We start from the raw sequence: 15,595 nt of genomic DNA, 5'->3' as shown, positions 1-15,595 counted from the left end.
AGAGCCTCATACCTTCTACTATTCTACACTGCTAAAAATAATCACATTTTCAGGGTATGAACGGCTAACTTGATCCTTAGAAAAAGTATTTATTTCTAATTGTAGGGCAACAAAGACTTTCTTTTATATATCTTCCATTGCAAGACACCTTTCTTCACTCTTAATTTAATTTATATACATCCCTAATTTTTTCATTCCCCTATATTTTCTCGCTGTGTACCCACTGGCATCGGCTCATTGACAGTCATAACGCTGAAATGCGCCTCAACTTGAACTAATTTGTGCGCAATTTGCGCGAAGAAAGGCGTCGGAAACACCAAAGGCAAAGCTATAAGAGAGCGAGACATACAGAAACAGACCATGAATGGCGAAAGAGATGGCCCAATCCAAATAGAAAGAGAAAGACGACAGCCGACAGTGGGGTCGTAGATGGGCGGAAAAAGAATGGCAAGCATTTGCACTTTTACTTAAGCGTAAAACTTTTCTTTTGCAGGTTGCAGCCAACTAATTTTGCTTCCTTTTCCTCGAAAAGGCAACACAAGAGAAGAAAAAAAAGTGATAGGACATTGGACGATAAGGAGAGATAGAAATACTGTTACTGATTGCGTCAACTTTTTACTGAAACTTGCTTTGTTTCAAGTTGTTCATATACCCTGCATTTTTGCACGAAAAGAAGTTAATCGAAATTGAAAAGGATCTTTAGTGTCTAATTAAGTATTTTGGAAATTTATCACTTCGATCTAAAAGAAAAAAAGTCGTATAAGTTATTTTACAAATCAGGTATATCTTGTCAATGTATCTCAATTGAGTTCCAAACTTATTTTTCTCAGTTCAAAGTATCTCTGCATAGCTTACAAATATTAAAACTGCATTATTATATTTAATTACCAAGTATTTTTAGTCTCCTTCCTTATCCTGATTACACTTATTTGCTTGATTCTGTCCTGTTTCCCTTTTTGTTTGCTCCTGTGTCTCTTTGTCTTTGTAGGTGAAAAGATTCCTCTGACGCCACGGAATGCGTTAAGTTTGTCCCTTTGAGAGGCAAATCCTGGCCCCTAATTGTCTTCGTCTTGGCCTGATTGAATCTCGTGCACTCCACAGGCGGCTTTATTATTTAACGTTTCAATTACACGGAGACAAGTCACAGTCGTAGTCCGATTCCGAAATCGGGCACTGGCATGTGAGGACGGAGGATTGGCGAGAGTCCTTTGAGGAGGCTATTTAGCATGTAAATGCGAGTCAGTGCCAAATAGTTGAGTCCCAGAGTCAGTGTCTCGGTTTTAGTCGAAGGCGGATTCTATTTTGCATACAAATGGATTTTCTTTATGTTTATGGTGCGAGTGCGAGGTAGACTGGAAAATAATTTCGCAAATGTTTCATTTTATTACGGAATGAATCTCTACTTGGATCTTTCAATCTCTAATTGTCTTTTATGTTGAATGCAAATGAGGACTTTGTCCTTGAAGGCTTCCAGTTGTATTTCTGTGAGAAGATTTCGGTTTTAAAGCGTTTCTAAAAGTTATGAATTTCTAAATATATTTTATATTTTAAATTCAAATACCTTGTACACATATTTTTGCTTAAATCCCAATTATATTTACCCCAAGTAATTTTCTAACAATTTTAACTATTTTCGGTTATAATTTAACACGAGTCACGCGCATTTTTACATTTTTCACGCTACACTTTTTATGCCTCGAGTAATTAAGAACCTGCCGAATGGTAAAGCACAGGAATAAATTTCGCTTTCCACGAACTATTTGCCGCAGGAAAAACACAATTTAGAATGAAGAAAACCCACCACATACGCCCACAGAGGGAGGCGACTTCTCTTGGGGCTTATTGTCGAGAATTTTTTAGTGTTGAAAACAATTGAAAGTGTTGGCAGTTGCACACCATGATGATGGTCCTCTCGGGGTGGTCCTTTTTTTGGGGGAACACGACATGCAAACTCATAAATGCGGCCGCATGAAATTGCGAATGGGAAAAACACATTCATACAATGCATTTACAACCGGCAGCAAAAGAAGCAAAATCAGGAGTAGTAACTATAACAAAGAACTCGGTCATTTGGTACACAAAACGCAGCCAAAAGCACGCCCCATGCTGCTAAATGCTCAAAAAAAAAAGGAAAAACAAAAAGGGAGCAGACGGAAAAATAAAACTAGGAAAAAGGAGTGCAGTTCGGGCTCAGAAAGGGAGGTTCTACCACGCACAGAAGGCACCCACAATGCCATGCATTCATGTGTGTTTGATGGGTGTGAAATCTTTGCCAAACAGGCATGCAGAAAAATCAGAAACGTTACGGAAACTCTGTGGAAAAGAGCGGAAAAATATTACTATAATGACAGCATTATCTAACTCGACTTTTAATTACGGGATGCAAAAATATACTTAATATAAAGTAAAGAATTTTAACATGTACATGTATGAACTACTTCATTCTTGAGACTTTCTTAATTTTGCTAGAGATTTTATTTTGCATACTTGAGCTGAGAGATCTTATAGATATCACTCCAGATATACAACCAGTATTTGTAGGAGTTCTTAAAAAAGTAATGCCTTGAAATATAAAATAGTAATTCCCTTGAGAGTGGCAACGACTTGGTATTCATTTGAATCAATTTGACTGCGACCGTAAACTGATTAATGTTGAGTGAGGTGGCCGCAGAATTGTGAGGTTCCGCTGTTCGCATGCTATTTATAAGCCTGCGGCTTTCGGCATTCCAATGCATTGGCTTCAATGAATAATTAAGCGGTTGGCGCTGCTAGGATTAAGAAGCAGCTCCAGCCAACCGCAACCACTCACTCGCTCCTTGCCACACCTCCGCTCCACCACAGTCACACACTCGCACACTCACACACATGTGACGAAGGCGAAGGAGTAGGGATATTTTTCACTTGTCAGGACATGACGCATACGCCTCGTTAGCCACGGATCTGGAACCCAAACAAAAACAACAAACCTGAAAGCGAGGAACGCCATCTAATTTATAGAACGTGGCGGTTATTTCTTTTAAGTGCTCGACAAATAGAAACAACAAACACAAAACACATTTCGTCACGTTTCCCCCAGCAGAGAGCAGGAGCAGCATCAATATTTTTATTTGAATTCTGTCTCCTTTTTTGCTTATAATTTATTTGCATTTGCTCATTGAAATGCTGCACAAACCAAACTCGTCCAAGTGCCACGAGCCGCAAATAAATGACAATCGGGGGGGTCGGGGGGGCGGGGGGAAATGGTTTGCCAAGACGGGGATATAATTTTGATGATCTAGGATACTTTTAAATGCACAGGACATTTCAGCACAAAATGCTAAAATGAGTTGGTTAATATGAAAAATATTATCAGAATTTATTAAAGCTAAAATAACTTAATTCCTATATTCGGAATAGTAAGTAAATGTATTATTAAGCAGCTCAATATTATATTTCAAAACATACAATTGAATATCTATAAGAATAAGTACTTGAAACCTTTAGAAAAGTGAATGAAACGAGTATGTTATAAATAAAATATTTCATTTATACAAAAAAATATAGGATAATTATTATTTAAAAGAATTGGAACCTAAAATCATTGTAAATAAAATTAATACAGTACAGGTACTTATTTTCGAATACACAGTATTAAACAACTATCAACAATTCTATTCAGAATGTTAGTTTCAACTCAACTACTAAGTATCATGTTAGCCTTACCTGTAAACACAAATTGTTCCCTAAATTCCAGACACCTACCTACCTATTTATATATCTAGGTATGTAGATAAATATACATATTTATATGGGCCTTATTTTCAACACCCAAAAAGCCGGGAAAAGCAACAGGGGAGAAAATAAAACGGAATGCTAAACGAATTTGAAACATGCAATTTTTGCTTTTCCTGCCTTTTGCGATGGTGTCCGCATCCATGGAAGCGTCCGTCATAAATTCTCGTTATACAATTTAAAAACATTTGCTAAACACGCATTTCCTGCATGGCAATAGCAGTGAAAATGCGCAGGGAAACGGGAATGGGTGTGAGAATGGCTCTGGGTCCGAAAAACATAACATAAATTTACTTTTTGGCTGCCCAACGGCCATCGCTTAGAAGGGCCAGCGCAGAGCAAAATAAAAAAAGAAAACAAAATATATGTATATGCAGAAAAATAAAGGACACTTGAACGCCCATGGAGATAAAATTGTCAAAATGTTTGATGAATGCGAAACGAAATGAAAATTTATTTACATAGGCTCCGTGTGTCCGTGTTTGAATTCCCGCTCCATTTGGTATTATTTGGCTTGTATTTTTTAGATATTTTCATAGCATAAATAGATCAGGGAAATGTTTGCCATTTCCCCGAAACCCATTCATCGTGTTTATTTGCGTATGCAAAAAACGTTTTAAGTTAATTTGGCATGAAGTTTTTGGCGATAGCAATAAAGCCGGAATTTGTTTTTCATATATATACATATATATATTTTTTTTAGTAGGTTACACATTTTTTATCCTAACGAAAATTGAGCTATTGACATTTCAGTTGGTTATTTATATTATTGATTAAAAGAAAAAGAAAAGAAACATGTCCTGTCATCGCATCAAGGTCTGGTTTTTTTCACATCACTTCTTGAAGAATACTTTTGCTCATCGAAGCACAAAATTAGTGTGCGGCTAATTTAAGGGACTTTTGGAAGGAGAACTCATACAAAAACACGTGTCAATTCTCCCATACACACATATACACATCCTTTGGGGTGAAAAGGAAATTTTTTTTTTTGGGAAGGAGGCATGGACAACGTGACGTGCCACTCATCGCCATGAGCCCTGAAAATTTATTAACACATGCCAATCATAAAAAGCGCAAATCGCATTTTCATTCGAACAAAAGCCGTCCAACCAGAAATCGAAACCAAGAGAAAAAACGCCTCAAAAGGAAAATGATGTTCTGGAAAACGCATATATTGTTTTTTTTTGTAAAGAAAATGAAAACCCTATGCCTATAATGGGATGATGTTTTTGAACAAACTATCTTATATTAAACAAAATTTTATCCTTAGGAGAATGAGGATAAAATTCATATTTTATTTAAAATTTAAATACAAAATTGATTATTTATTTTATAAACTCCTCAAAAATTCTCCCTTATGCAATTTATTTGAAATTTAATTTGATTTTCTTGTATAAGGATTTTATATTTATATTTAAAACAAAGTGAAATTGTGTTAGATTACCTTTATTTACTTCTGGATGGAATTGAAAAAGAATTCGGATTGAAGAACGTTACTCCAATGGCTGCTTGTCTAGGCAGCTCAAAAATTACAGTCACGTTTTCGATTATGAAAAATTTTATTTCGATTTTTTTCTTTAGCCTTGGCAAAGCTTTTGTGCCCTGTCCTGTATATGTGCGTTTCCCTTTGTCTGTTGATTGTAGGTGCATTCAAACATTTATTTATTATTTATAACCCCCAGACAAAAGACAAGTCTACGAAAAAGAAAGTTAAAAGGCAAATAGATATAGTATAGAGAAAATACAAGTAAAGTACGGCAAAATAACTATTAAAGATGGAAATAATTGATTTCATCAATCGCTCCAGCAGAGTTCCTAAATTACAGTTTGCAAGAAGAATTTAAATGAAAATATGTTAGAGACCTCATCAACTATTAGAAATATTTGGGAAAATTTTCTTAAATTTTGAAGACAACAGTGCGTATACGTAATTTTTGTAACTCTGGTATAAATGATAATAGAAATGCATACTTTTGCTCCGAATTTAGATAGGAAGCACGGCTTGAGATGGAATCATTTAGTTTTTGCTACTGGATAGTTTCTGAGAAGACGTAAAAAGTGTTCATTCTAATGACATTACGTATACGCACTGGTGGAAAAAGTATTTAATCATCAATAAAATTTTGAAAAATCGTCAAAAATTTTAATTTTTTAAATTTTTAAATGGAGATATATTAGCCTAATAAAAACTAACAAGAGAAAGCTTTCCGAATTCAAATTAATGATTTTTTGGCTTAGTTATGCGATTGTGAAACTTTGAAAAATCTATAATTTTATGAACATATGCACAAATGTCCTACACTGAGATATTCTCCTAAGCTTCGTTTATTTTTAAATATTTTTTTTATTTTTTCTATAAATTATTTTAAATATTTACTTCAATATTCAAGCTACCTGCAAGAATTACTCAATTTGCATGCAAATAGAAGTATTTGAAAATAGTTACTAACGGTGTGGTCTAGATGGGAGGAAAAACTTTAAGGACTGCCTGCGGTGGTCTGTTAATTGATTTTGTCTCTCGCTCTGCCGGAGTTTCCAGGGAAGTCGCCAGGGCAATCCTTTATCCTTCCGATTATTGTGGCTTTTGTGCAGTGGGGCGCGGCATTAGCTCTTGGACACCGAACTGAACTGCTTAACTTTCATGCAATTTGCAGTCGGCCAAAAATAAAAATCGAGTGAGAGAAGTCAACTGCTTTTCGGCCCGCATAAATCTACCGCCGTCCAGCTGAGGAAGGGAGATAGCGACAGAGAGAGGTCCTTTTTGGGACGACAAACAATTTTATTGTGCTGGCCACATGCAAGGCACACACACGCAGTGCAGCTCGCACTCTTGCCCCGGCACACCCATTTGGACATTGGTATATGAGTGAGGTTAGTGGCCAACAACGACGACGAAAATTGCAAAAGGATATGACTTACAAACACTCGAAAAGGGACCCGCACACACACTTTCAATAAGCGCTTTAGAAGCAAGAAGACAGCACATTAAAATATCCACTATTTAAACAGTTAACACTATTATTTTAAAGATGATGAAATAAGAGATCGAAAGTCTCATTTATTATTAGTTCCTCTAAGGCACGTTTGAAAAGGTCTTTTAGTTTCCCAACTAAATTAACCTTCTCTTGATTATCAATACTCCAAAACTCCTCACTCTGACTCCACGATTACAGGGTATTAAAACCTACACAGTGCCAGGATAGGAACCACGTTCGTATGTATATAATACCAGACACAGCCCCCACATGCGGTTGCAGTTTTATGCGTTGGCATGGCCGCCGGCCACGCCCACTGTCACATGGGACGCCGGGCGGGGGGATGTCCACATAAGAGCATTTTCCAAGCACAGCTTGATCCTTTTTTATCTTCTATTTGATTTTCATTTTTAATACGAAAATAAGTTTAGCTTAAAATTGAATTATTTGATTTATTTTTGCAGAGAGTAAGAGGAGGAGAAACTGGAGATAGAGTGTGTGCCGTAAAAGTTTTCTTATTTGATGCAACCGGGGCCCCCCCCCCCCTCTTCCGACTTGGCCCAAAAAAGTGGTTGCCGGCCAACGTTTGTTGGCCAGTTTTGTCTGCGCTTTTGACTTTGAGCATAATTTAATCGGATATTTGTTGCTGCTCCCGGCTTCCGTTTGCCAGTTTCATATTATTTAAGTTTTCCCAACGCCGCACTCCATCCAAGTTTTTCGGTATAGATTTTAACAGATTCCTTTTGACAAGCAAAATTAAATGGAACATTTTTGTAAATCAAATTTACGTTGCCATTTTGTGGGCAGCATTTTTCCAATGTACAAATTTCTGTACATTTCCTTTCCTATTTGGTTTTTTTGTTTCTTCTTGGCATTGTATTGTTTTAGTGCAAGTCAGGGCATGTTGAGCAAAACAAAAGATTTTAATCATCTTAATTAGTTTACGGTTCTGATTTCACTGAAATGTAACAAAGTGAAACCGAAAAATGCAGCAAAAAAAAAAAAACATGAGGGAAAGAACATAAAGGTAAAACGACTAAGGAATACCTTCTTAAAATATGGTTTTTAAATTTTAGATCATCACTTTTAGTAGGAAGGTAGGAAGGTGATCTTTAAAAGATAGATATTTATATAAATGAAAAGATAAAAAAATAATAAGTTACATAAATAATTAAGTCATAAATTCCAAAAAAAGATACAAATAATGTACCTTTTGTCATAAATTATATTAGTTATTATATATTTTGCATTATTAAATGTTCCTTTATTTTTCTAAAATACCTATCAAGAAATATATATTATATAGATTATAGTTCAAGAGTTTTATGATAGTCAACATCAGTGGCCCCACAAACTCCCCTTTCCAAAGTCCTTTTTATCCTGTAGGGTATCGAGATGTTGGAAAAGTAAGACTAACATCTCCAGCATCCATTTGCTGGGATGAGAAATTACTCTGGCAAACAACTTTGCACATGTTGCAGAAGCCAACTTGCAACTGTCTTTGCCGGTGTGTGTGTGTGTGTGTGTGTGTTCTAGTGTTAGTGCAACGTGTTTGTTAGCCAAATTGAATTTATGACCTGTGGCGTTACACTTACACCGAAGCACACAGACACATACACATACGCATAGAGGAGCCATACCGGGGGGATCCCCCAGGTGATGGGCAAGGGGCTTTGCCGGGCGACATTGTTAAATTTTGCGTTCTAATAGCCAAAGTGTTGCACCTGACAGGTGAGACAGCCGGCAACGAGCCAGAATCAGAATGTGCCGTGTCACACTTGACCCCAAGCGGAGCTCGTTGACTCGCTTTTCTTCTCTTTATTTTTATTTTTCCCATCCGCCCCATCCAACTGCGTTTCAACTGCTCTAATATGCCAGCTTATTTGATGGAGTTCCTGTCATCCGTTGCGGAAAACAAGTCAAGTCCAAAAAATTGCTTGGCAAAAGAGGATTTATTATGTGTTTAAGTAACAAAATTTCACGAACAAAATCTGGCATTTAAAAGCTGAGATACAAGAATTTCATAACATACTTTCGTAAAAAGTAACAATACTTTTTAAAATAAAAACAAGCTTATGAAATATTCTTACATTATTAAAGTATCCAGGATTCACATTAATAAGTTCTTTAAACTCTTCTGTTAATAACAGTTCCCTGTGTTTTAGGTTCCCTAGTTAAAATTCAAGAGTTCCCAAACGATTGCAATAATTTTTCATTGCCTGTAATCACCAACTACCTGTGCACACACAAACACACACTCACTCTGTCGGAAAATTCTTGGCCAGCTTCAATTAATTGAAGCCAACTTACTGCCGAAATGCAATCGACAATTTGCTGAAATCCCACGAGAGCCACCTTTAAGTGACTTCTGCACTTGGTCACCCTTACCCATTTCCCTCACATTTTCCTCCTTTTCCCAAAACAATGGCCCAGAGTCCATCCCTTATATTGGAAGATGTGTGCTTTTTGAGGGGGTGGTGTGGGAATTCGGTGTCAACTACTAAGTTGGCTGGTTTAGGGGCATCATCAATATGTTGTCCACAGCCAAAAAGTATCTATTGCCAGGGCTGTAAACGCACACCTTCTACCTCAGAGCGGACTTTCCATGTGCATAATTTCCGCAACTTGCTGGGGGGGAAAACTCAGCATGGGTGTGGGAAAGTGTTAGGGGATGGTGTGTGTTAGTGACAGGTTAGTAGGAAAACTTATGCGCGGACCGAAGGCAGATGGAGATGCCATTTGTATGCATTTGCCCAACTGAGCCAGGCTCTGAGCACGTTCTCATATGTATGAACGGAAGCACTGAAAATTCCTAATTAAAAAACTATTTATTTATTATTTAAGTATATTTTGTTGAACTTAAAGTTAATAGTCTGAAGAAATAAAATAAATTTAATGATTGAAAAACAAACAAAAAAGTTAAGAATAAAATACTTCTAGTTGGATTAAGAATATTGAGATACATTTTCTACCAACCAAATAAGAAGGTACTTCTCTTTGTTAACAATAATTTATTTAAAATCAAAATGAATATCTATATTTCTTACCGTGCACTTTGGCTGCTGTATCCTTGTCTTGGCTACCATCCTGGATCCTGTGAGGCCTTCGAGTGCGAGTCCTTGTCCTGACCCGACCCACTCAGGACCTTTACTCGTGCAGGAGCAATGTTTCGGGCTCATTGTTGATATCAACACAATTTAGTGTCTTATACATGCGACCCGAGTTGCTGCCACACAGTCCCGTGCAGTTTCACATGCAACTAGGCAGAGCTTTAGCTAAATACCTGCCATTGCGCACCTGTACCACCCACAAACTGCCTTCCGCCCACCGAGTGCCCCCACTTCCTAAGCAAACACACACGTGGCTGCATAGTCCATGGACCTGCATGGAAAACAAAATGAGTTGCATGTTGATTAAGTCACCTGTACACACTTTTGCACAAGCAAACAGTACAGTCTGCTGCTCCCACGCAGGAAGGGGGGTTTTTGCAGGTGGGCTCTGGGGTCGGGTTGGGGTTGGGGTTCAGGTTTGGGGTTGGGCCTTGGGCGGTAGCACACGTTGAGAGCTTTCTGGCTTTAGCAGGAAGTTGTTGCTTTTTATGCAGCATCTGTGGCAGTTGTTGCTGCTGCAGCAGCCTCCTAAAAATTGCTTCATTAAGTGTTTCTTGTTGGCCTCTCGGCAGCTGTGTATTAGTAACGCTTTTATGCTAATGTCCTTCGAACAGGAGAAGGCCACCAAAACTAAAGACTGGCGAATGCACTAATACAGGTGGAGAAATATTTGAAGTGTGAATAGATACAACCTGAAGTTATGTGTATTATTTTAGCAGTTTTTGAATATTTATAAAATGTAGAATGCAGTATAGATGTGAAATTCCCCTAAACAACACAATTATCTGCTGAAATTGATTAGCTCAGATTATAAGGAATTTCTTAATAAACATACATATTTAGAACTATATTTTTCCTACTTTCGCACACAAATATTCTCTGTGTATGTCAGATTTAAGCATATATTGCATATTCTGAAAGAATTCCTTGGCAAATACGTGCAACTGGAACATTCTTTTGTTTAGTTAAGTTGAATATTTGTGCTAACTCTGCTTACGAATTGTTGTTTATCCTTCCTGTCTATATGAATATTTTAATTAGCTTCATGAAACCCACACGATTAAACTTACTAGAAAATAACTTTGTAATACAGCTACAAGAACTACATAAATATGGTTTATAGCTCAGAAGTACTTCTCTCCTTTAATTTCAGTTTTTTCCAACTAGCCAGATTTCTAGGCCTTTTGACACTTATCCCAAGATTTACTACGCCCTAAATCTCAGTTTTTCCTCCCTATCTTCCTCTCACTCTCTCTGTCTCCGACTTGGCTTGACGTTTAATTTATTTTTGCACTATTTTTCAATTATTTAATTTCCTATCCAAACACACACACATACCGCAGCTAGGCAGTAAATGAAATGTAAATTGAAAACTCTCTGCATCTGCTTGGCAATCAAGATAAGAACGAAAGAACAACCAAGACTTTGCTTTGCAACTCTTTGCCAAACTTAAATTTCGTTCTGGTTTTTCGCCAGAATGACACTTGAAATGTTTGTGAAAAACATTTAAAAAATTCATAATATGGACTGTAATTAATTAAGTAATTAATTTATTAAGGGATTCTGACATGTTAATTGTGTTATGGTCATAATTTTTCCCACACATCCTCTGGCTCTTCCTCACCATTTCCGTTTCCGGTTCGACTCTTTCCTTCTGTCGTCGCCGCTGTTTCTAATTGTCTCAATTTAAGCAGCAGCACACAAATAGTTTCAATTAGGCGCAGTGCACATTGCCTTGACGATTACTTCACAGCTCCTCAAACCCTCCTACCCCAGGGAATCCTGAAATCCTGGATCCCCATTCCACACGCCCCGCCCAATTCCCCCACATATTTGCGTATGCAAATTTTTCCAGCTATTTGCTGTGAAATTATGCCAGTCGCTGTCGACGCGCATACGCGGCTAATAAAATACGCAACAAACTACGCGATGCCTGAGTGATGAGGCAGCCAAGCGTTTGCCATAATTTATGTTGCGGTAAACCCACAGACGCCCGGCTCGCTTTTCCGCCCGATTTTCCACCACCCAACCTGACCCGCTTTACCTTTTGCCCGCTGGCTGTGGGGCTGTTTATATTGCTTATTTAATATGTGCACGGCTGCCTGGATCAGCGCACCAACAATGGGGTTTCATTGAGTTATGCCGCTCATTTGGAGCGTCAGCAGTCGTCGGCTATATAGAGCCCCGGTCGTAGTCACAGCCATAACAATGAGCTCATTTCCCCCGATTTCACCGACATCCCGGCCAGGCCAGACCTCATACCACCTTCCCCTTAAATAGTGGCGCGTGTCAATTTAGCGCTTGGATGTGACATACTGCGATCCCACTGAGCAGCTGCTCGGCTTCAAGCTAATATTAGTTTTCGTGGTTTTACCCGATTTTTCATTATCCCAGAATAACTGCAAATAATTTTCATTTGGTTGAATTTGGTTGAAAACTTTGAGAGGATTCTAAAGATCTCATTATAGTATTTAAAAAAAAAAGAAAGGGAAATATCTTCCAAAAGCCGAAGTTTAAATACTTTACAGTTTTTAAGGGAGTTCTACGATATTTTCGTAATTTTTATTGGATATTGTTTTCGACAAATCAAAAGTTTTAAAAACTCATAACTTAGTCAAAAGAACTCATTTTTAAAAGGCTAACAAATCTGCATACTCCATTAGAAATTAAAATGTAACCCTTATCTATGTTTTGATAAATTGAAAAAAAATGTCGACATTTTTTTTCCAATCGGACATGGTTATATAATTTATAGGACGGAAATGACTCCTTCACTGCATTTTAAGCTTGATTCTAATTTAGTACCCTGCAAGGGTATAATAAAATTACCAAAACACTTATAATCGGCCTTTTATATATGAAGAACTATTTTCATAACTTCCCTACTTCCAGAGCAAGGTTTAAGATATTTTCGAAACATTACCTTTAGTCTTCAATAATTTTCTTAAAACTACAGGAATGTTCCTTGGAATGCAATAAACTTAGCCTGAAATTTGCTGTTTTGTTTTCCCTTAAATTTTAATACTTTTTACACCAGTGCGTATACGTATTTTTGTTGGTCTGCATGAAATGAAAAAATATAGCATACTTTTGAGCTGAACTTAGACCGAAAGCACTGCTTGAAGTGCAATTATTTTTTGGCTGTTCTGAGAAGACATTCAAAATTCCCATTCTAACGACTTTTTTCAAATTTGAATTTTACCATTTATAGTAGTCTAAAAAAAATTACGTATACGCACTGGCGCAAATAGTATTTGATCATAACTCAGCCAAAAAAGCATTAATTTTAATTCGAAAAACTGTTCTGTTTTAGGTCTTATAAGGTTAATAAATCTGCATACTGAAATTCAAAGTGAAATTATACATTTTATCAATTTTTAAAAATTTTAATTATGTCACCCCTTATATATTTTTTGAAAAATCACAAAAAAAAATTAAAAAATTTAATTTCGCACCGGACATATTTAGACCGAATTAGATTTTTCATGCTGATCAAGAATATATATGATTTATAGGGTCAAAAATGACTCCTTCATTGATTTACAAGCTTTTGCCTATAATTGTAATACTCTTTCTAGTGTATAAATATGTGTTCATGGTTCTTTATTAACCAAACAATATATGCATTTCCTTGTGGAATGTCTCATAAAATATATTCATATTCTTTTCACATTTTTTGTATATCGTTTGCAAAAGAATAAATCTAAATAGAGCGAAGTTCATGCAGCGGCAACAACTTTTGGCGAGAAAACCTTGCAGAGCTATAACCCCTTTTTTATTCCTATCACTGCTTTTTAACAAAAGTTTTTTAACAACTTTTGTCCGGTTCCATCAATGGATGCTCCTTATCAAACATTTACAGCCATTTCTATGGCAACCCAAGACGCTGGAAAGAAATTTAAACATTGCGTAGGAAATACCAAAGACTGTGAAAAATAATCAAGGCACTCGTTATACAAGAAAATGTATTGTTCTTAGAAATGTTACAATATTTTCCCTTTTAATGTATTTTATATAAGAAATATTTTACTAAAAAGAATAGAATTTTAAACTTTAATTTAAAAGTATTGGTAAAATATTATTTTCCATGTGCTTTAGTTACCTTCCCCATCATATGACGTGGCAACACGCAGCCTAACTGGCTGGCAAGCGACATTTGCCAAGCCCAGTTCACTTGAGTTCAGTAAGTTCGGTTCGAGTTCGGGTTTACTTCATTTTTCATTCATTCAAAGTGCAACAGCAACAGACGCAGTCTGCAGCAATGCAGCTGATGTTCCCAGAGTCCTTATAAGGACTATTTTGAATACCCTTACTAATAAAAGAGTATAAAAGTCAATATAATTACAGCTTGGAAATTGAATTAATCAACTGCACATCGGCAAGGTTTCTTAGAAAGATTAATGGGAACATAAAGAAGATTAATTAGATTATCCAAAATTTAATTATACTTTTATTAAGTTTATCTATCCATGTAAGGGAATTAAATTCTTCGGCCAGGCTTTTGATAGTCCTTTCTTCTTATTTAGCTGCATCCTAGTCTTCCTACTCCTCGTTGCCTTTTGTGGCGGTGCTGCTTTTCATATAACAACAATATTTTATGCTCAGCTGTCTGGCTTTTTATGCATTTGCCCGGCTGCCTATGTGAAAAATTACAAAAAGCCAGCAAGTAGTGGCCAAGTGGCGGAAGGGAGGGGGTCAGAGTGCACAAGGAGAGGCCTGGGAAAATCGGGCGACCGGCAGAAAGAAGGAAGGAAAAGTGGGAAAAGTGGCCACAGCCACAGAGAGACGGCGTCTAGGGCCAAGTGTTTGCCATGCACTTGACTGTGTTATTTTTGCCTCCTGTCCAGACCCGACGCATAAATCAACCTGCTGCAAACACACACACACAATCCCGCGCCCAAGGAGCGGATATATCCCTGCCCATGGACGAGGGGTAACCCAATGACAGGAGATCGGGAACCGGGATAACTATTAAAGCAAGTGGTGGCCCTTAAAGATGAGTCCCCACATTCCGGATGCGACAAATTTTATTGAACATCTGCTCAATGATGCACCTCAAAGTGGTGCTAAAATTATGGGGGATAGTCTGGAGAAAAATATAGAGAAACGTTATAAGTCCACTTTATGATCATATAACCTCATGATAAACTAATTTGGAAAACATCCTCATATCATTTACTTTATTGATTTATTGATTTTTTGGTCTTTATAAATGCACACTTATCTCAACATATACTTTTTCAAAGTCACCGCCATCATTTGTTAGTCTTGACACTTGATTTAATCAAGAGATCTTTGGTAGTATGGAGCTGGGACTCTTTCCAACTAAACTAAATACAATTTCCTAGAGGAAGTCAGTACTTAAAAAATGTTCGACTGGGCTGGTTTGCTGTTTCGATTAATCTACTATTATGGCCTCGCGATTGGAGTTAGTAACTTTGAAGTCGACTGGCGGACGGGATGTGTATTCACAAGCACTTGGAGTACTCTCTATGCAATGGCAATCAATGTCACCATTGTGACAATTTTTTGCTTAGGATTGATCCATAAGCCAACATATTTTTTAAATTTGGAAAAACTGAACAAGCTATACAGATGTGTCTTAATCGTTCTCACTATTCTAAGGATCTCTGCGGGTTGGCATAAATATGTTCAGTATTTTTACGCTTAATATATATTTTGTACAATTTTTAAGGGTTTATCATTCTACTCAACAATTGGCGCCGCCAGTCCGAAATA

The sequence above is a fragment of the Drosophila serrata genome, unplaced genomic scaffold (assembly GCF_035046125.1).
Source record: "Drosophila serrata isolate PLE 108 unplaced genomic scaffold, ASM3504612v1 contig_275, whole genome shotgun sequence".
In the NCBI taxonomy this organism is placed as follows: domain Eukaryota; kingdom Metazoa; phylum Arthropoda; class Insecta; order Diptera; family Drosophilidae; genus Drosophila; species Drosophila serrata.
This window is presented reverse-complemented; position numbering follows the sequence as displayed.